This window comes from Lathamus discolor, chromosome 7, assembly GCF_037157495.1.
Source record: "Lathamus discolor isolate bLatDis1 chromosome 7, bLatDis1.hap1, whole genome shotgun sequence".
NCBI lineage: Eukaryota > Metazoa > Chordata > Aves > Psittaciformes > Psittacidae > Lathamus > Lathamus discolor.
This window is the reverse complement of record NC_088890.1, coordinates 14,939,779-14,962,187: the sequence shown is the minus strand read 5'-3', so window position 1 is coordinate 14,962,187 and position 22,409 is coordinate 14,939,779. Positions and strand designations below refer to the sequence as shown.

Below are 22,409 nucleotides of genomic sequence, written 5' to 3'. Positions count from 1 at the left end.
TCCCAATGCCTAACCTAAACCTCCCCTCTTTCTGCTTAAAGCCATCCCCCGTTGTCCTGTCACTGCATGCGCTTGTCCAAAGACCCTCTCCAGTTTTCTTGTAGTCCCCTTTAGGTATTGGAAGACTGTTATAAGGTCTCCCTGGCTTTTATAATGGGTCGCACCACTAAAAGTCCCCTTGTGATGTAAGGCAAGGACCTAAAGCATCCCTGATGTTTACAGTGGGTCCCATGATAGCCCAAATAGTACACCAATAAGCTTAACATCAGCCCTAATAAACCCTTATGTCCTACTGAATAAGGAGTTGAGAGGAAATAGAGCAACATTTACAATTCCTTAGAAGCAGAACAAAACCCCCAAATCTCGCCTGGTCACTGTGTGTTTGAAAGGTGCCGCTATTAGAATTTGAGGGGAAATAGAGGCAAAAATCAAGAACAGAGGTAGAGTTAACATCTGCTTGGCCACTTCCACCTGTTGCACACCGGTTAGCTAACACACACCGCCCATTTCAGGGCGAAGTTACTATAACTGGGATATGTATTAGCGATATCTCTGCAAAGACCCTTCCACCCTACAAGAAGTAGTTCACCCCAGGCTGGAGGGCAGGCGCTGCCACTCAGGGGACGGCCGGCACTTTAGCAGTGACACTCGGCCTGGGCAGCCCAGTGCAGGTTGAGGTTCGCGAGTGTGCAAACCGTTTAGTCCGTGGGGAGAACTTTGGTTGCCGGCAGGAAAGAGTACGGAGGGCGATGGGGAGCAGCGCGGGGGGTACGCACCTGCGGCGGCCGGCAGCCCTGCGGCGTGGCGCTGCTGCCCCCTGGCGACACAGCCAGGACGCAACGCGTAATTGAGCGGCGAGCGATTAAACGCTTCCAACTCGCGTCATTACTGGGAAGCTTCATTAAATCTCACCCGTACAGCCTGCACCGACTGCTCCGCCGGGCCCCTCTCATTGTCTCCTCCTCCGGAGCCATTCTGGCCCGTAGAGAGATCCCCTGCGAGGCCCCCGCCTGCTGCGCTCCTTTGTGTGAGAATGAACTGTCCGTGCAAATGAAGTGCTGTCATTAATCACATTAACACGTCGCTGTCGCAGCATTCCTCTGCTCACCCTTCTCTCTGACAGGGCTGTCTCTGTCCCCCCAAGGTCCCCAGTGAGCCCACAGCCAGAGGGAAACAACGCTGTTTAGGTTCTGATTTTAGTCCCTCGACTCTCACCCAGAAATACCTGCATCAATCAGGCAACTTTAGCTGGAGCTGAAAACTCCTAGCGGCAATAAATTCACCACAGCTAAGTTATTCCAGCAGTTAATTAACCTCACTTTAAACAGTGCACCTTCCAGCTTGTACCTCCTGATGTGTTCTGCTTGTTTTCTTGGCTGGCACATCGCACAGACATGACAGACTGCTCGTTGCTGGCAGACATCACCTCTAAAAAGTGGCTTCTGGGGGGAAATGAGGACCTGGTGAGGTGCTGTAGGGGTGGACCCCACTGCAGGAACAGAGGAGGGAGAGCCAGGCCTGCCCTGAGCCTGGAGACATTCAAAGACGGTCATGGTAAGGTTCTGGGCAACATGATGTATAGAATCACCCTACAGGTATCACTGAGGAAGGTCCAACCGCACCAAGCTCCATAGGGCAAACTGAAGTGAAAAGGCTCTTCAGACAGCAAGAAAACTAGCTAACAAGGTGGCAGCAACCTGCGAGTGCGCTTCTTCACTTGTGAGAAAGCGATGCATGTGGCCTAAAAACCACAGTGGGGCTGCAACAGTTCTCAGCACCTCTCAGACCACTTTACCTGCGATTGCTGAAGTGCTTTTTTACATCATCACATTCCATTTCTGACATCAGTCTCCGCTGGCAGCAGTTCAGTCTGTCACCACTAATCAGCCCTTTCCCCAGTGGCACTTAACAGCAACGTAACTGCACTTAAAAGCAACTGGGAGAGGTGGGGAGGAAAAGAAAACATTGCCAATGAGAGCTAAAGGAAATAAACCCCACAGCACCCTAAGAAGGGAGAACTGAACTGTTATTACATCAATGTAGCATGAGGTATCAATCATACCCACAGCTGACTATCCACACAGAGACAGACATCCTGTGCCATGTGTTTTGGGGGAAATGTGTCTGTCCTCACAAGGATGTGGGGTTCTTTAGGGTATGTCTGTCTTCACTGGCTCCTTTAGGGATGAGAACAAGCCTTCTGTCTGTCGTGGGCATGTTAAGAGGACATGCTGGGAGGATTGCAAAGTATGCCTGAGCCACTCATTGTAGTCTTCCTCAGTCGATTGTGCCAGAGTGAGAGCAGTGACTTGGGTGGATGCACTGCAGGAAAGGCTTTTTCAGTTAGACTCATTTTCAGTGAGCTTGTGGCCTCCAAGGTAAATCCAGTGGAGCTCAGGTCGCACAGAAGCAGTAACAGCTGTGCATGGAATTGGAAACAAACTCAAGCAAAGGACTAAAGGTGCGAACTAGAGGGCAGAAGATCTCAAGTTCACACAGTATGAGGAGCAGTTTGAAATCAAAGCTGTTGCCTCCTCTGCTCAGCAGAACAAGTCAGGTTTCTATCAGAACCTGATGCAATGCACACATCAGGGGCTAGTTTAGGTCCCCTCCAGACAAGGGAACAGTAGCTTCTTCATATGCACCAAGTCCGGTGTCTGTTCTGGGGACCTGTGGTCACCAGAGCTCACAACTTTCAAGTGTGTTTATGTGGCAAGTAATCTTGCAAATTACACATGAGTTATTCTGGCACAAACAACTGATCACTTGCAGTCCAAATAATCCCTGCGAATGAGACCATCGTCTAAAGGAAATAGAATCTCATTTATAAACTGAATTTTTAGGAAAAGGTTTTAGAATCTGCTCTCTCAACTCAAAGTGCGCTCCCATCTTCCCTTCAGGCAAAAGTCGACCAAGACAAATAAGACTGCTCAGAGAGTAAAGCACAGCTATTCTAGCTGTAAAGGAGAGGAGGAATAGACCCTTTTCTCCATATAACGGTATTTATTATTCATCACCACCCCACAAAGAACCCTCCCGCCAAAGTGAATTCCTGCCATCATTGCATTAATGGTTGTACAGACTTCCCAACCTGGACAGCCAACACAGGATATACCCTCAGCATTTCAACTCTTTCAACTACATTTATCAGAGAGAATTTTTCCTTGTGATTATCCAGGTTCTTTCAGTCCCTCACTACAGCTCAGAATCTTCCCCGCCCTGAGGTGTATGGCCTACTTTAGAGATGGGCAGACTTCAGGCGCTGTGTTCAAGGGAGCACAGGAATTGCTGCAACCCTGTTCAAAGAGGAGGCAGAGCAGACAGAGTGCCCCGCTCCACTCCCAACTGATCCGCCAGCAGCAGAGCAGTACTCACGTAAAGCCAGCAGCACACCATAAAACGTGGAGAGAAATGTCCTTGAAGGTAATGTCTTCAGCAGGATGCTTCAGACACAGCAAATATGCATTTCCCCTACTGTTAACTTTGCCGTCAGGTAGCAAAGCATCAAAGGTGTTGCACAGGTTGTCTTGAGTAATAAGTCAGCTTTTTATACTCTGAATCGATGGAAGTATTTTATGTCTCCCGTGGAAAGAAACTGTAGCTGACCTGCTATAGAGCTGGTCATTCACTTTGTTCCCACTCACCAGGGCCCCAGGTGAGCTGGTAGGCTATTTTCCAGGGATCCTCAAGGGAGGAAAGGAGCCTCATGTCAGCTTGTGCCTCTGGATAACACACTGGTTGGTCCCAGACCTCTTTCCGGGTGCCTGATGGTTAGCCCAGGGCTAACACGCAAGAATTAGTTATCACTGACTATGGGTGACCATTAGAATTAAGAATATGAGGCAATCCCAAGGAAATAATATGAAAATTAAGATATTCAGCAAGTGCAAGCAGTAAAGAAAGGTTGAAGTAGTTGCTTTAGTTGAGACAGGAGAGTTTATCGGACACATGCTGTCTCCTCGAAGATGCTTGCTTTAAAGGGCATGATTAAAGTGGCTCTCTGCGGCTGCTGCAAGATAGCATAAAAATAAATCAAGGGTCCTGCAAAGATAACTTGGCATGTGCACGAGGAAAAACTTTCTGTATCCGAGTGTGGGAAATGAGTGGTACAGGCTGCTAAAAAAACATGGAGCCTGCTTCAGTGGAGGGGGTTTTCTTTTAAATGGACTGAATACCCATGGGATGGTCAAAGGTCCCTTCTCCATCCATAGAGCTGCATTACAAGTTTGCACAGAGTCCATAAGAAAACTTACATCTCCTTTATGCCTCAGAGCAAACAAAACACTGGAATATAAATGTGAGGTAGTCACTGTACACAGTGCCATCCTCAGTACCAGACCACAGACAGTCATCAAGCCAGAGGTTAGTGAAGGGAAATTGTATCAGAAAGAGACTGAAAATACCTCCCACACATATTGATCGGTTTTTTTCATGCAGCTAGGGTCAGCTTGTGTTGTTACGAAATACCTTTCTGGTGGTTCTCAAGGTCTTCATGCAACCAGATTTGGTTATTTCCTATTCTACTGCAGTAGAATACTGTATTCTCTTGTTATTCCCTAAAACGCCTTATTCACAGTAAACAGTGTGACATCTAACATGTCCACTCATGCTTCCTCAAGCTGTATTAGGCTCTGCTTGCAACAGGATCATCCATTTCTGGGTCACCAATGTAACCTGGTCTCTGCTTTTGTTTTAATTCATGAAATGCTCCAAAAGGAAAGTACAGAATAGCTAGTTTTGCTTTTAGAACATAAACATGCTTTACGAGCAGTGGATGCACATTGGCTGATGAAGAATCCCAACTGTCTGGGTATATTGGATAATTGTTCCACTTGGGACTCATTAGCTAATTGTTAGAAGATTCTAAGGAAAAGCATTTCATAAATACAGCACTGAATTTCCAGAAGTGTAATTAGGGGCTGAATGCACATTTTTAGCACCTGTGTTATCAACCACATGAGCCAATAGCAAATTCCTTGTGGCGTGTTATCTCTGTTCTCACTGTCAGTCTCCCAGTAGTAGGCAGGATTACTACTAGCGAATTGAAAGGTAGTATTTTTGATATTTCAATTTCTGTGCAAATCTAACAGAGTAAGCTTGGGGCTGGTTGCCTCTAGCAGAGAGGATCTCTTATGGCAATAGTGAAGGACAAAACTTGCAGAGGAGGGGAGAGGCACAGATGAAAAACCAAGGTTTTGATCTTGTTTTGTCACTCAATTTTGATGGGACAAGCTTTTCTACTCAATATTAGAAAATGCTGTTTACTTGTCAGAGCTTGCTCCTCAAGGTATTTTAGAAAACCATTGCTTGGAAAATTCCAGAACCAGGTTCCTGACCCTTCAGTTCAGGGACTGCTACTAAAAAAAGAAAAAATTAGAATATCATTCCTCATTTTCTGTAACTAAATTACAGAGGCAAAATACTGTTAATAAGCTAGCAAGGCATTTGTGTGGCATGAAGACTTGGAGCCGAGTCTGTAAACAATTGCACTTTAAAGGAGAACCCAACCTTTTTCAGTCTTGATTCCAGTTAAATGAGCAAAAGTAGGTTCAACAGATCTCAGAGTTGTATTTACTGTTCCACGGTTTGTCAACAACATGCTCCACAGAGGTACTGCCCATCACACAGAATGCACCTACACTGTACATAACACTGTCTGAGACAAGGATAACTTAATTCCTGTTCCAACACTGACAGCACTGGTCTTGAGCACTGAACTCTGATCTCTGCCCAGTACTGAAGTACCTTCTTGGCTGGAACTAGCTGAGGCACTGCAGTCACAGTAGAGGCATGACAGAGTTGGGTTTAGCTCTCACTGAGCCTGAGACCTGGGCGAGGCTGTAGCTAAACACTGTATTATTCTCCTCAAGTACGAGGTCATATAAGGGTTTCTAATTCCTGATAATAGCCTATTACTGAGCAAAGAAGAATAATGATCAGATATGTATATATGTTATCTCCTGAGTCATTGGTCCTGTGGCCGTGGAATCAATATTACATTGCCAGAAGAAAAAGAAAACTTAAGAAGTGGACAGACAGTTCTGATGTGTAAGCAGCATACCCCAGCTAGTTTGGTTGCCACTCCATACCACTACATGTACATGGAGTGACTCCTGCAGGCCCTTGTTTTTCCCCTGGTAACCAGAAAAAATTAGAATTCCAATATGAATGCATAAGGTGACACTCAAAAGTATTTTCCTACGCAGCAGTACCAGCTACTGCATGCCCTGATGCAAAGCAAATTCAGAAGTACCTTAAATTACATGTTGCTTCCCCACCTCCAGAAGGGATTTCCTTCATTCTTTCCTTGTGTAGCACAATTTTTCAGGCCTCCTTCCCTGTCACTTCTCAGCCCTCTCTGTTCCTTGCTTGCAAAGCATCTCTCCCTGCCTACTGTCACCCACTCAGCAGTAGCATGTTTGTGAGTAGCAAGAGAATGGATGGCAACAGGAAAAGAGTCCCTACCTGGGTCATACTAGCTAGGGTGAAAAAAAGGTTTCCCTGTTTAGAGCAGGTTAATCATCTGTTGGCTGCTGTTTTCATCCCTTCACAGGCATGAGGAAGCCAGACTGAGCTCTGGCTACTCTTGCAGTGAAAAAGGAGCAAGCCTCGAAAGGTGCTAAGGGACTGGTATGGAGAATAGTCATAGACACCTTGTCACTGCACTAGTAATACAGGACAGCAGCAGCCACAACAAGCTCAGAGAAGGCTGAACTTCAAGCTTGCACTTCTCCATCTGTCTAGGAGTGATTTTTGATTTCCTATTGCCCCTCCATTGATGCACAAGCCACTTCATGACCACATACCCATGCGCATGATTGGTGGGAGGAGCTGAGGAAAGGGCAAGAGGCATAGTTCTGACTATGCTTTGAAATGCTCAGGGCTGGAAATGAAGTATGGGATCCCCCCCAACTTCTTCTGCCTCACTTGAAGGCAATTATTATTGTCTTAAGATGCAAGATCTATTGAAGGTAATAAATTGTTGATTGTTTCTTTTCAGAGTAGACAACAATCAGCTTTGAATCAGGTTTTAATCAGCTTTTCATCACTGCTAGAGAGCTATTAAGTCTCTTTAAAATAATTAGAAAACAGAAAAGAAAAATCTCCTCCAGTTATTTTCCTCCAGGAAACTGGAACTTTATGAAAAAACAAAAAATCCTTCAAGATTCACAGAAAAAAGTTAACTTGGTGACACTTCCAGTTCACTCTTTTAACAATGAGATGCAGCTTCCCAGAGGGGAAACAAAACATGAAAAACTAAACCATGCTTAATATTTTTCCACAAAGCCTGCCACAAATAGCTGCCCACCAAGCCAAGCGTTGATTGACTCTTGCACTTTATCACAGCCAGCATTGCCGTGCTCTCTCCCTTCCAAATCTCAAGTTTCCCAGATCACTGTCCTTTTACCACAGGCTCAAAGTTTTGTCCCATATCGGCAGTTGTTTTCCCTCACCTCCCCAGATATAGTTTGCCTGCAGTCATGATCACAATGGCAAAGCTACAGAAAACAACCACCATTTCTCTTCTTATAGATTGCGCTTCCTGAGCTTGTATGATGTTGTGGATATTGGCATCTGAATAAGAACTGATATTTTCAGTCACCTTGGGTAGACACTGTCATTTCTTCTGAACTTTCATTTTTGGAGGCAACAGTCCGCTGGAGTCTCCCATTTCTCTGATTTCTGACTATTCACAGATTCTGGTCTTTCAGATCCCCACAAAGCACATTTTTTCCATTTTTGAGTAAATGAACTGTGAATCCTGTCCTGGGGAAAACACTGCTCAAACTTAACTGCAATACAGAGAGCAACCTCCAAGTTCCAATCAGTATTAGAATTAGCAACTGGTGTGAAATGTCCCAGCCGATAATATCCTTCTGTGATTTCAGATGGGCAACTAACTAGAGAACATCCATCTCACATAAAATGTTCCATAAGTTTTTCCCACCAGTAATCCCATCAAAATATACCCTCAATGTATCTCATTTATTTCCACACACACTTCTACCAGTATGCTGGTAATAACTCAAATGTGGTCATCCTTACAGGAAAACAAGATCAATCATGAGCACTTTGCTAGCTGCTGAGGCAACTGCTGTTGTAATTGTTGAACACAGATATTTGCCTTCCAGGGTGTGACCAGGCCATGTCCTGTGTGTGCTTCTAAGATGGAGTTAAGCAGCTCTCTTTGGTACGAGACTGAGGGACAGACAGGCTTTGTTGTTATCACATTGAAAGGAAGCAGTTCTCAAAGTCAGGAACAGATGCCCTTCTTACGGCAGACGCTAGTTAAATACAGGTTCTCAGACCCTAGTAAGAACTAACTTAAGTGAACTGTGAAAACCAGATCCAACTGGGTTATGGATTTTAAGGGAGGACTAACTAAAGAGTGTGTAAGGGGCTGAGCTAATAAAGTTCTCCCCCACCAGGACCCCAGTGGCTGTATCTTTATTTTATTTTTCCAATTGCCCATTGGAGATGAATTGTGATTCACTTTAAAAAGGGATTCTTCTCGTAAATCGATCAGTGTTAGACCCATTTGACCTACTAGTGTCTCTTTAAAGATTGATGAACTGGAACGCAAAAGTGAAACTCTCTCACTTTAACTGTTCCCATCTGAGTTCCCTACACTGTGAGATACATTTTTAAAGAGACTTAAGGAGTGGTTGTATCTCTGATTCAAATTCTAGGGTTATTGCACAAAGCATTTCCATCGCCTGGCAATAGGCAACACAGCCGCACGAAGGCCATTAGCAAAGACAGTCACAGGACTGGTTTGATTAAAAACTGCTGCTATTAAAAATGTGCTGCATTTCAGGGACAATAGCAGATAGTCCTTTTTACTTTCATACTGGTCACTAATTAAATGCAAAACAGCAACACTAATTAAAAACAAGGGGGGAAGGGATATGGAAAAATCGCTTGCTGGATTTATATTTTCCCTCTCCAAGTGAAAGACCTTTCAGGTAAATGACAAGCATTTTGGCCATAATTAGCAAGAGAGGCTGCAGGTGACTGACCCTTCACTCATGAGGGTACCACTGCATCCAGAAAGAAAGATAAAAGACTTTCAGTTTAGAGCTGTGCCTTCCACTAGGCAAATCCCACTTGTTTTCACGTAGCTATCTACTGCAAATTTAGTCTAATACTTTGTTTTTCAACCCGGGATGAAGTGCTGCCCACCTCTGTCCTCCCCTAAAATTCACAAGCAATGGTCAAAATCCCCTTCTTTGCTCACAGATACTGTGGGGTCAGCACCCAAAGAACATTTTCAAGAAAGTCCAACCACCTTATTTTACCCTCCTGGGTCTTTTTCTAAGCTGATTGATTTGAGCAAATAAACAAATAGTTGGGTATAAATAAATATTTGGGCATTTATCTGTTCAGCTTCATTCAGATTGCATTTGTGAATATGAAGTGTCTTATAGCACCTATATATCAGAAAGACAGCATAACTGGCTTGGTATACTGACGCTACTGCTGAAAACAGAAAAAATAGCCGGTAGAGGGTGTGGATGATCATCTTCAACTATTTCTGCACACCAGCCAAACCCAGATGGTTTCTTGAACCATGATTATTTCCCTTTAATTTAACTACTCAATTATGTCAGAATTCCTAATTCTCTGCTCGCAATTATCACCATCCAACTTATTACCTGAGAAAAACAGTATTGCATAAATAATCTATTGTCTTTTTGACCTGAAGGTCTCAGCATCTGGTCTTCAAGAATATGAAGAGTTTCTAATTTAGTAGTAGAATATTCGCATGATAGTCATCCTCTTCCAGCAGGGACCCGGAAGTGTGGGGAGAGATCAAGAGCAGGCTGGATGTCACATGAAGAGCCAAGATGTGCATACTGTTTGGCAGCATTCAGGCTAGAAGCATGAGTGTTTCACTGAAGAGATAGTAGACTGGGTTTTAGCGTTGTCACTATTGCTCAGTGCTTGGATCTATGCTTAAGCTTCAGAATACAGAGGTCAACCTGGCTAATGTTCCACTGCAACAGCCTGGACATAGCTGCAGGTTATCTGGGATTCCTTGGAGCCTTCTTCATCAGAGACTTTCAGCCCATCTGTCTTCCAAGATGCATATCCCAAAGCATGGAACCACAGCTATATCCTGCCTATGTGTTGTACAGTGTTGAGCAGAAATATTTGAGAGTGAAAGCAAATACGCAGAGGTTGCTCCCCTGGCACAGAGGACCAGACACAGTCTCTCTGCTGTGTGTGACTGGTTAACTTTCAGCTGAATTCACACAAGCAGCAGGACCTTTAAAAAAAGCATCTCTAAGAAAGATCTGCTGAGGACCATGTAATAAGAATAAAGACAGACCAGACTTGACAGGTTTGCAATTAATTTTCCTTGGCTCTTACTTACATACTTGATTCTGGCAGCCTTCCTCTTCTGAATGAGAAACAGGCTCCCTTCGTTATTCCTAACATAGCAAAATCCGTAATGTGGCAGGTGTTTGCTACTCATTTCATTGACACATATATTATGTTTAATCAAAAGCTGAAGCAAGACAAAATGAATGAAACAAGATAAAACAAAGTAAAGCATGAAGCACCAGTCTAAGCCCAATGCTTAGCTGTTTGGCAGGGTGTTGCAGGGTAAAAAATCTCAAAGAGCAAAATTTGTCTGCCCACATATCACACTGTATTGTCAAACTATCCCATGTAAGCTCCCCAGAGACATCCTAACACACTTTTTGCTCATGTCCTGTCTACTAACCAATGCCTTATCCAGAGACTATACAGTCTTTCTCCAGTCCCTTCCAGTTGTAAGTATGGCCTGGATATAACATGCCCCTCTTTCTCATCACCCAGATGAATTACTTCAAACAGGACAGCAACAAGTCTAGCATTAGGAAAAGGCAAAATCTTAGAATCTTTGTGAGCCAGCTGTTGTCTTACCCTAGAAAGCTAATGGAGATGTCTGGAAAAGACAGGGATAACTAACCTTCAAAGCAACCATTGGACAATGCATTCCCAACTGAAAGGCAGTAACCCAAGGACCCGAAATAGAAACTCAGCCATGCTTGTCAAATGATGTATTTGTAGCTGCACTGAGATTTGAGATTCAAGCTTGAAAACCAGCATTACTTGGGAGTCACTTAGAATTTCAGCATGAGAATTGTGAAGGTCTTATTCAAGGCACACTACTAAGCACATAATTATTCCCACTAGGGAATCCAGCAGTGGAACTTGTGTGGGTGCTTACTCTATTACGTGAGACCAAACTAAAAAGCACCAGAAGAGTCTGTGACACAGAGCAGCCCTTTCAGCAAGCAGAAGGCTGTTTATCTCCTCCTTTAATAAGATCAACTACCATGTCTTAATAGAGCAGCTCCTCCTAACAGCTCCTCCTCTCTACTGTGTACTCTGATGAGATGTACACGATATCAAAAGCAACACTGGATGAAAGACGGAAACCCCAAGATGTCCCTTTTTCATCATGTATAATTTGTAAAGCTAGTCAAAAAATAGCAAGCAATTTAGCCTGGAATTTTGCCAGCTCTGGTATTCATAGCACATGTGATCAAAGAGGCAGTCATTGGGAAAACAACCCTGCTGGTAACCTGACTTCCACCACAGAAGACAAAGCCTGTAAACATTGCTATTGATCAGAGTGCAACTATTTTCATCAGACTGCATAGCACTCGACATTAAACATCTGCAAAGTCAAGGCCTACGTAAGCTGAGGTTGGGGTAGATAGTTCCAATGGTTTAACATTCCCAACACATGAGCAATTTTCAGAAGAATAATCAACTGAAGACACTGAAATCACACTGAAAATCAAAGAAAGGGGTATCATAAATGGATTTTATGTAATACTCCAGGATATTGGCATATATAACAAATTAAAACAATTAATTCATCTTCCTACCTTCCACTGATAATTTTTTAATTAAGTTACTTATCTTTATCTACATATTTAAGAATGTAGATCTTTCATTATTCATCTCTTAAAGAAAATCAATGGTGTCTTGATTTGCTACAGCTCAAACAAGAGAGCGGTATTATTTAAGATAAGACAGCCTAATGGAAAAATAATTCATTAACTTTATTAACAAGCCCTAAAAATACGCTATTGAGCACATTTTCATATTCCTAGAAGTCTGAATTATGAGCCAAAAGCTTAATGGTGTTCAGTATGACTAAAATATGCATAATAGATTTTTTTAAAATGCTTATAAATAGAAGAGGGAAAAAAACTATTAAAAGAATTCAATGAAATGTTTTAGAAAGTTCATCCCTAATACTGAATTCTATTATGAAAACCACTATCAAAAAGCTTCATAGTCCATAATGAACTAAGAGACTGTGAGCTAATCTGTAGCACTGGTTAGGTGCGAGCGCCTAAACACCTATCAGCGATACAGCTTCGAAATATTTGCACATCAAAACAGACTCTGGTTTTACACTTGGGATTCTAAAGCTTTGTAAAAGACACAGTGAAAAGAGTGAACTTTGAATCTCAGTTTCTCGAGGAAGCAGAGTTTTTCTAGTCATCTTAAGTGTCCTTTTCTTCTCAGGGTGACCTTAACTTTCAGATTTGTAAAATGGTTTCCTCTTGTGTTCAATCCTACGGCGTAACAAGTTTTAAAAATGACTATTTATCTTCTGTAATATATTAGTCACATGTAGCAGGAGAAGCCTCTGTGGGAATTTTTGCTATCGAGTTTGCTCAAGCTTAAGTCAATGCTGATTTAGAAAATACAACTTACGCTTAGCAACAAACAATCATGAATATATTTATTGGAATAACATCTTTCCATTCTCCTCCAGCGGTGTTCAGTTTATCGGCTGCAATACTATATGTTGGTATATATTTACAGTGACCAAGGCAATTTGAAAGTAATGCTTTTATGTTGCCCATCTCATTACGCTTTTACAAGCCTGAATCACAGGCACTGGGGAAACAAATAGATCTGATGGGTCTGAAAAAAAGAAATGAAATGCAAATTAGCCGGGCAGGTATATGTTATTTTCATTCCTGGGAGGTGAGAATCAGAGCATCGCTCAAAAACTGCCTGTTGCAAAAGTCAGATTTAAGCAACTTTAAGTATTTTTAGGTTTTGCCTTACTAATCATGACCTCAGCTGCTGGCACCACGTAATGACAATAATGAATAAACATGCTGTGCTTATGAAGAACTAGAACCTAACAAGCTGATCAATTGTTAATTCTATAAAGTGACTAAAACGTGTCTCTACTATCAATAAGTAAATCAGCATTTATTCGTGGTACTAATGCACCTTGTACATATCCTCCAGCTATCCTGCCCTTCTCTATAATAATGTAATTATCAGTTTGGTCATATTTAAGTACAACCTGAATGAGATTTGATATTATTTTTGTCCTGAGGGTGAGAAAATAGAAGGAAAAATCGGATATTTAAAGAAGCATGCTACATTTGTTTAGAGAATGCAGGATTTCCATTTGCCCTCCAATTAGTTATACAAAATTATTCATTAGAAAACCAATTATTTCACAGTATTATTCTTAAATCTTACAGGCTATTATCAGGCACTCATTCCAGAGAAGACAGTCTTTTTATTATTAAAGCGCTTTTGCTCTAAGCCTCTATAACAAAGAATTTAAACAAAAGACAACAACACTCATTAATTGTAACAGAAAATGGTACTTCTGTAATAAAAAAATAAAAAAAAGAAACCAAAACGTTTAAAACAAGATAAGTTTGGCTTTATTCAGTCTTTATTTTTCTTCTTAGATGAGATGTATCAAGTTTTCAAGCATAATACAATTATGTATATTCCAAATATCTTAATTACAAATAGCTGCCAGTCTCCATTACATTTCCAAGCAAGATTTAACAGTAACAGATTCTGTCCAAGAAGAAGAATGTTGTAACACATGCAAAAAAACAAGAGTTTTGCTGAAAATATCTGTTTTCCTTCTCATCCCTACTGCCATCTGCAAAGACACCGGGTGATTGTAGCTACCCGTCCATTCACTCAGCCACACAGCTCCTCTCAGTCCAGGGTGCAACTAGAGAGTCAGCACAACCTGAAGCATGTTGTAGGTGAATGATGCACATTGTCAGAGTAATTAGTTGTATTTAAAGTTGCTGCACCTTTTTCAGAGTTATATACAGTAAATATTCTTAAAGGTTTAGGGCTTCTTTGTCTATTCTATTGTTAAACCAAAATATATCACAAAAATACATTAGAAACATCTACAGGAAGGAAACGTTCTGGAGGGAAATGCTATTAAATATGTGGATAAGCTCAATACCAATTAATTTCTAACACTTAACGAACCAAATGAACCTATTCATTTCTCAGGTGAAAGGTTACACTAATTCTGCCAGAAATTGCCCTGCTTCACCTCAGCTGCATCCCTCCATGTCAATTTGGTGCAGAAAAGGAGGAAGAACCCTTTTTACCCAGGACTCTCGTAAATGAAAAGAATCAATGCAGGCTTATAAGAATAACTTTTTCTAACAAAATTTTCTTATTTTGATGGTTCCTGAAAAGAAACAGCTCTGTCATTAAAGAAAAGCAGAATGAATCATTTCAGCAACACACCAAAAAGACGGGGATAATTTAGTACTAAAATTACTATTTTGCTTTTCTCTCTTTCAGCCCTAGTTGAGCCTATATACCCTATAACTGCTAAGCATTTCCACAGTTACTGTTATTCCAGTAGTACTTTTCAGGTAGACAAGCCAATGTCAAATGCTCTCTGACATTCTTCCAAATAATGGATATTAGCTCAAAGGTTCAGAGACACTGAGTAATGTAACAGAGGAATATGCACATACGACAATCTCTCTATATTCCACAAAATCGCTAACCCTTTTTTCAGACTCAATGGCCTATTTTATGTGCAAGTCCACTCACTGTAGATGCATGTTTGGGGAAAATTTTATAGCACTTGACTTCTAATTGTGGAACCTCACTGTTATTAAACTGACAGTGCTCAGTGCAAATAGTAATGCAGTCAACACACGCCCACCAGACAGCCAGGACCAGTCTTTTACTACTACCTGTATTCATGATGGGCTAATTCCAGTGCAATCAGGAAAACACTCGTGGAGTAAGGCCCAGCTGTGCATATACAAAGAGGGAAGGGTTTAGCCTCATAACAATGCCAGCTGATCGACATTAACTTCTCCAGCTCACTGCATCCCAGTTTTCCTTGGGGAGGAAGGAGTGCTGTGGTCCCAGAGCTGCGTTTCAGAGCAGACCAGCCACAACAGCCTTCTCTCTCCTCAGCTGTGTGAGCGCGGCTGACAAGAATTCCCTTCCCTGCATGCTCAACAAGACACAATCCAGGGAGCGGATCAGAGCGGTATGGGGGAAGGCTCACCCACTTCCCCTCAGGAGCTGATATGTGTAGTGTGCAGGTAGCAGTGGAAGCGAGTTGTGGGGCATCACAAGGATTTCCATATACTCTTTCGCATTCTCTAGGAACAGAACAAACAGATACCTTGAATACAGCCCTGGCGTTGCCACAGTCCCTGGCAATGGCCAAAAGAGGGAATAACTGCAAAGGGGAAGAGATGACCCCTCCTTTCTTCTTATTAATCCTATCTGCTGAGCATTTGCCAGGGAACTGGGAGGAAACCAGCAAGGAGCATGGACTGCCTGAATGGCCAGCAAAGGGACCATCACCGGCAAATACAGCTTCTCTAGCTCCTTTTCAGAATTATAGGGAATAAAGAGTCTCAAAGGCTAACTTAGGCAGGGCTTGTGTCCAAAATCATACTTCCATTAAAGACCTCAACCACATCTGTCTAATAGTTTAAAAAAAACCAAGAAGTTTCATTTAGGAATCTAAGTTAAATGAATTTTTCAGGAAATTATAATACAGATGCATTGTATTCATTTCTGAAATAAGGCATTTCTCTTCCTGTCTCCAACATTATTAGCATGTTACAGTGGTTTAAATTAAAAAGGATTCATTTGTTTTATCACCCTGATATCGGCTCGCTGCAATATAACATTTTTGAAACAGGAAAATATCACAGCTTAGCATCATAAATTCAATGCTGCAACAAGATAAATCCTCCCTATTAATGTAAACCGTTGTACTTCACAATATATCTACATCTGCAGCGCACTTCTATTTGCTGATCAGGCTATCATAAACACACATAATTCTCATTGAATTATGGAAGCAGCAAAGAAATCTGAGAATAACTATGTTCTCTAGACTGAAACAGCCACAGTCTGGTCCTTCAAACAGATTCAGTCGTGCAGGGATGTTCCTGCTTGTATATGACAACATAAAATACCATCATCCCCACAGCTGGAATCTAGATAACATAACAAAACACATCAAAGTATAGTCACTCCTTAATTACACATGCACAGAATGTATGCTGGAAGCTTTATTAACTTGCAATACGTATAAATCCCAGAGATGCACATATGAAAGAATGCGCACCCTATCAATTAATAACTTCCAAATTTCTCCCTGAATACCTGAGGTGACACTGAAATGATTCAGAAAAGCAGTTCCTCGCTTAATTTTGTGGAAGAGAAAAATCACTGACTATTCAATGCTTCCTATAACAGCTACAGTTTCTCCTTTTCCCCTTTGTACTGAGATGAACACGCTGAAACATACACCAAATTGGAATTTGGCACACAGCTTAGGAAATGCAAACACACGAATTAATAACCTGAATTATGCAAATATGAACCAGAGGTTTGCAATTTGTTCTAAAAAGCTAAAAGAACTCATGTTAACTCATTTATCCATGCCCAGGCATTACTCACATGCTTCTGGTTTAGTGAGCAGCTTCTTGAAAAACAAGCCTACGAATGTTTTAATAGCCAAAGCATCAGAGCACTCTTCTTTTAAAGGGTTAGTTGCTTACAGAACCAGCAAGTCCAGCCTGGTTCCAATTAGAGAGTGTCCTTCAGATCAGAAGAATGTAATGTATGACTGAGTCATGCTTTGCATTGGTTGATTAGAGAACAGAATGGGGCAAGAGCTCTGCATCAAGGACTGCGGACTGAGTTCTTTAAACCAGACTTTTACTATCGTGTAACACCGAGGCTGGGGTTGCTGCCCCTCAATATATTTATCCTTGCTTGTTATATCTCACAGCACTTGCAACAAAGCTGTTATTATAGAAGAAGGAGGGAGAAAACTTGTACTGATGCTGTGCAGAAGGAAAGAGCCTCTGAGGCCTGACCCCACCAGAGTTTTATTCCACAGATGTTCCCTGTAAAGAGTAACTGAAATTGAAACACAGCTGAAGGGACGGTAAAAACAACAGGTCACCTTCTGAGTCACCAGGATTCCCAATACTACTTTCCTTCATTTGAGCTTTACTCTGGCATAGTGGTACCAAGTCTGAGAAAATCTGCCTTTCAGCTCACAGCCTTTCCGAAATAATTGGTGGAAAATACAAAATAAAGCAGAACTGGTGGAACCCGCAGGCCTTTATTCCTCCTTACAAACGTCTTCAGAATAGCAAAGAGGCTTCAGTGACACAGACCGATAGAAATCCCCAAGGCTTGCAAGTAGTCAGGATGCTTCGCCACTGCAAAGCAGCTCAGATCGCCCTGCCTAACCTCAGGTGAAAGCGTGCTCTGATCTTCTGATCTTCAGGGTTGGCACTGGCTTCAAAACAACCACTTGCATGGTGGTTATCAAGTTCTTCAAAGGAAATAAGGGTTGCTGGGGGAATTCTACTACTAAACCTTGAGAGGGGGCACGAAGTCCCAGGGCCATAAACTGTGAGACAAGGAAAATCTAATCCCCTGGATGAAAAGTATATACAGGAGAGCTCTTTATTCTGAATATGCTTCTGAAATCCAGGACAAAACAGTATCCTCAAGACCTTCCTCAGGAGACTGGAATGAAGCTTAGACCTCCAAGGTGTCTTCTTACTACTTATTCATACTGATAGTGAGTTCAAAAGAATAAAACGTTTGTCTTAGACCATTATTAAAGATTGATACTCCAAACAACACAATTTTTTGCACTCACAAATTCAAGTTTAGCTCTGTATTAAGAGCTTAAGTTTTCATTGCTCAACAGATCTTAGTGGCGTTGCAAGAACACAGTAATCTCATGATTGCATAAGAAACTTCATTTTACATGAAGCTGAGAATTAGCTGCTTTCCATCAGTTTCAATTTTCCAGCCATTTCACTGCTTGCCTCTGAAGTGTAGATATTTTCTCACACTTGAGAGGCACTGACCAAATTCTGCCCTTTTCACTCAAAGCCAGGTCCTTAACTGGGCATCTTGCTTGAGGAAAGACAGCAGGGGGTAGCTTCGGATTAATAAAAGATTGGCATGGGGAGATCAGGAGCTGCTCCACGCAAGTATCATCAACCAGTTGCCAATTCAGATCTAACCCAGAGCAGTCACATCTGCAGGACAGTACCAGGAAACGCCTGCACGGTGAGGTGCATGACCAGCACTGGTGGATTTAGTCTGGTTCTTAAGAATTTTTAATATAAATCTCAGTGAAGTCAATGGTAATCTTTTTATGCCATTTAAATCATAGCCCAGACTTACCAGAGCGGGAGCAGCCTTCTAGGCAGCTGTGGAAAGGGGCCATGGAATAAGTGGCATGAACCCAGACTATCTCCGCACCCTGACAGGACAGAAAGCTCCTCAGTATTGGACTGAAATCTATTACTGAGCTCTTGTATCTTTTTGCCTGTGTTTTTCTTCAATAATTAGGAGCTTTTAGCTATCAGAGTACATCAAACCTGTACCTTCCACAAGCACCAAAGTCACTCAGAAAAAGGACAGCAAACATCAATGTGAGACTAGACAGCAAGAAAAAAAAAGCAAGCTGCTACAGCATCATCTAAACATAAGCTACAAAGTAATAGCATTTAAAAAAATCTATTTCACACAGATGAAAATCATTACCGTTCTCTAGAGACCCTCTCTCTCTCTCTGCAGTAACCTGTGTCATTTCCTAGCTGGTAAAAATGTGCCACAGGATATCAAAAGATGGTAACGTTCTTCTAATTTTAATATTCCTCTAATCCAATAATGGCTTGTTTACTGCTTTCAAATTTAAAGGTAATTCATTAGATGTATTCTGTCACATCTTATTGGCATCGAAGGCATAAGAATCATATGCACCTCTGAGGCACATCGTTGTACTGCTAATATTCTGTGTGGTTCCCTCGATGCAACTGGCTACTTAAATGGCACTGGTAAGGGAGTGCATGCATGTACATATATAGAAATTACAATAAAAACATTAAAAGACTTCAGAGATGAACTCTGACCCCCAGAATTTACATCCACTGAGAACTCCAAAGACAAAGTGCTTAAACTAACGTAAGTGATTTGTGTGTAAATATTTGTGATAGTGACACAAAGGGTCTCACAGAGCCTGCAGGGAAGCCCCCAGCTGATCTATGGGAGGCTTGAATGAGTCTGCTGCAAAATGATGAAGGTATAGGAAACATTAGAGAGGAGAGGCAGCCTGAACTCAGAACTGCACATTTTGGGAGTCAGACCGCGCTTGGCAGCATCTGTTGTGATTCTGCAAAAGCTACCCAAGACAGCTGAATTTTTGAGCAACCCTACAGCAATGTAACAGGAACTGAGACCAAGGGCTTCAAACCTGTTCGACCTTGGCAGCACACAGGCACTGAGGTCCTGGGGTGAAAGCAAGAACAGAGCAGGAGCCATTAGCACAGTGGGGGAATACGTGTTCCTGCCTCTCCAGCTACACAGCATCCACCTGGCTGCACGGTTCCCTTCTCACTCCCCTGATACAGATCCTGTGCTCCACGTGAGCAGCTCCACTCCAAGCAATAAGGCAAAGGAGGCAATTCACTACAGGTAAATCCACTGTGTGCTCAAACACATTGTTCACACATCTTTCCTCTACAAGGGCTAAGAACTCTTTGGCTGTTTATATTCTGCCAGCAGCCGGCTCAGTCACATCATCTTTCCCTGTACTAGCATGTCCGTTTTCACTAATCCTTCCTAAGAAGTGAAACCTTTGATCAACCAGACTCACCACACACATGTGGTTATTTAATGAACCATGCCTACAGGGGCACGAGACTAAGGAACACAATGGAGCCATGCTAGGAAACCACACCAGTTGCCCAAACTTGTGTTATTCCTTAGGAACACGGCAGGATCAACACATCAGTTTGGAAGACAGTTTGGGTCAGTATGTGTCCAAACCCATCACCTCATTGGCTGTTGGTGATGTCATGCCCGTGCATTAATCCCTGGTGACTGCAGGTTTAACATCATGTATATCACCACATCATCTACCTAACGACAATGAACGCCACTCTTGGAGGAAATTACTGGAGCAGAGAATAAAGCAACTTGTTGAAACAGGGGAAGTCGCATCTCTTAAGTGATTATTTCCAGCTGTTTGTGGTGTGGGGTTTTTTTGTCACAGTGAAGTTGCTGGGGGCAGGAAATAACACATGCCTCAGCGAAAGGAATGGGCATTGTTAGAGCTCTGGTTTAAAGAAAGTAGAGTCAAGATCTCCCACACAAAAAGGTAAAAGTGCCAGTGGTGAGAAGCCAACTGCCCTGGGAAATCAAAGCATTTCAGGAGGCATAAAACTGGTGGCGGAAATTAAAAACATTTTTAGAAGGGAAAACAAAAATAGAAGTAAGAGTGACATCTACAAAACAAGCTTGTCCGTTTGCTGGTGACATCCCCGCCACTAGAATAACTACAGCAGCAAATGAATGCACACACCCACTGGTACACGGGGATGCTTAACTACAGCACGAACACCTGAAGTGCTGGGGACTGACACTCCCGCTCTCACTCCGTACCCAGAGCCTGCCCAGCCCGCGGGGCTCGCTAAAGACGTGATTAAAGGCGCAAAAGCGCCGGACACTGCCCGGTGAAGGGCTGCTCGGCGGGGTCCCCGCGCCTCCCGCCTGGGGCCGCCTGCCAGCCCCAGTGGCCACTTCGGGGACAGACGAGTCCTTGCTATCCACCGCACTCCTGCAGACAAGTTACACCGCAGATTAAGCCACCCTTCTCCCAGCGCAGCTCACCCCGTTACCCATCGCGGTCACAGCTCCAGCCTGCCCGGGACGCGCAGCGCCGAGCGCCAAGACCGGGTACCGCTCACCTGCCCGCCGCCTCTTCCGAGGAGCGGCTGCGCTGGACAGACAAGGAGGCAGCAGCACGGGTGTTGGAAGGGGGGATCCTCCTCGGGCAGGCGGGCGCACCCCCGGCTCTCAGGCTGCGCGGAGGATGCTCCGCACGAACTCACTCCCTCACGCAGCGGCGCATCGCCCGAAGTGGCTCCGGCGCTCCCCTCCCGCTCCTCCTCCTCAGAGACAGGGGGAGGAAGCAGTGTTGCGGCTTCTCTGTCTCTTCCCTTCCGTGGGACTCCCTGCTCCCTCCCTTCGCTCCCTCCCGCACACGAGCCCTCGGAGCTAAGGTGGCTGGGGCGCAGGGCCCGCTCCTCCCTCCGCCCCGCGCAGCCAGGATGCTGCAGGGAAGAGAGCCCTTCCCTCCGCAGCAGAGCTGCACGCCCTGCTCAGCACGGGCTTCTGGCTGCTTGGCAGAGCCCTGACCTTATTCCAACATCCGAGCGGCTGCTGCTCAGCCGGGGGAGGGGAAAGGAGACGTTGCTTCAGCTCGCAGCCGGGCCGGAGTTCACAGCTCTTTTGGAGACGGGCGCAAGTTGAGAAGGGTGCAGAGGGTCAGGACCGCAACCCCACCGCCTCTTTCCACGTGTCCAATAGCTCCTGCCGTACACTACAGTCCCACGGGCTCCCAGTGAGCTACCACCTTCCAAAATTCAGTTGAAATGGCAAGGCAAAGCAAAGCCAGGGCCACTTCGACAGGCAGCAACCACCAGGAAACAGTCTGTTTCTTGCTGCGCCACTGACTTTCTCTACTGCCTTCATCACCTCACTTTACACCCTCAGTTTATCCCATAGCTCTGGTGCTTGCTTAAGAAACAGGGATACCCAAACACATCCTTCAGTGGGAGTCAGGCATTTAAATATCCACAGATTAGTCCCATTCTGTGAGAGGGCAGAGTCACCCTAAGTGACTGTAGAGCTCTGTGCAACAGCAGGCTGATCTTGGTTACATTCCCTAAACACTGATGTGATACAAATCATCACCCCCTGGACAAACACTCCTTGAACGGGAAGAAGCACTGAAAATGCACCTTGCGGAACAGGGCAGGCTACTTTTATCACAGGAAATCACTCATCAGCTGCCGATGTGGAGCTGCATCCTGCCTTTCAAGTTGTCCATGTGCGACTTTTCTAGAGCACATGTGAAAAACGGCAGAAGTCTCAACAGCTTTCACACCACAGCTCCTTGTAAATTAACAATACAGTAACAGGCACATCTGGGATAAATTCACATAGCCTGAAAGGAAGGGTCTGAACCCCCAGCCTTAGCTCTCCCTCATCTCCTGTTAGCAGAACTCAGCTGTGAT

The 22,409-nt window shown here is 43.5% G+C and overlaps 1 protein-coding gene across 2 annotated transcripts in view; it reads right to left on the bottom strand.

Annotated features, from left to right (window-relative positions):
* Positions 1–22,161, bottom strand: part of TAFA4 (TAFA chemokine like family member 4) — a 79,526-nt gene extending 57,365 nt beyond the window's left edge. For both annotated transcript variants that reach the window (XM_065687148.1, XM_065687147.1), the window contains exon 1: positions 21,078–22,161. The gene's annotated coding sequence lies outside the window, so the exon portion shown is untranslated. The remainder of the gene's footprint in view (positions 1–21,077) is intronic.
* Positions 22,162–22,409: the final 248 nt, after the last annotated feature.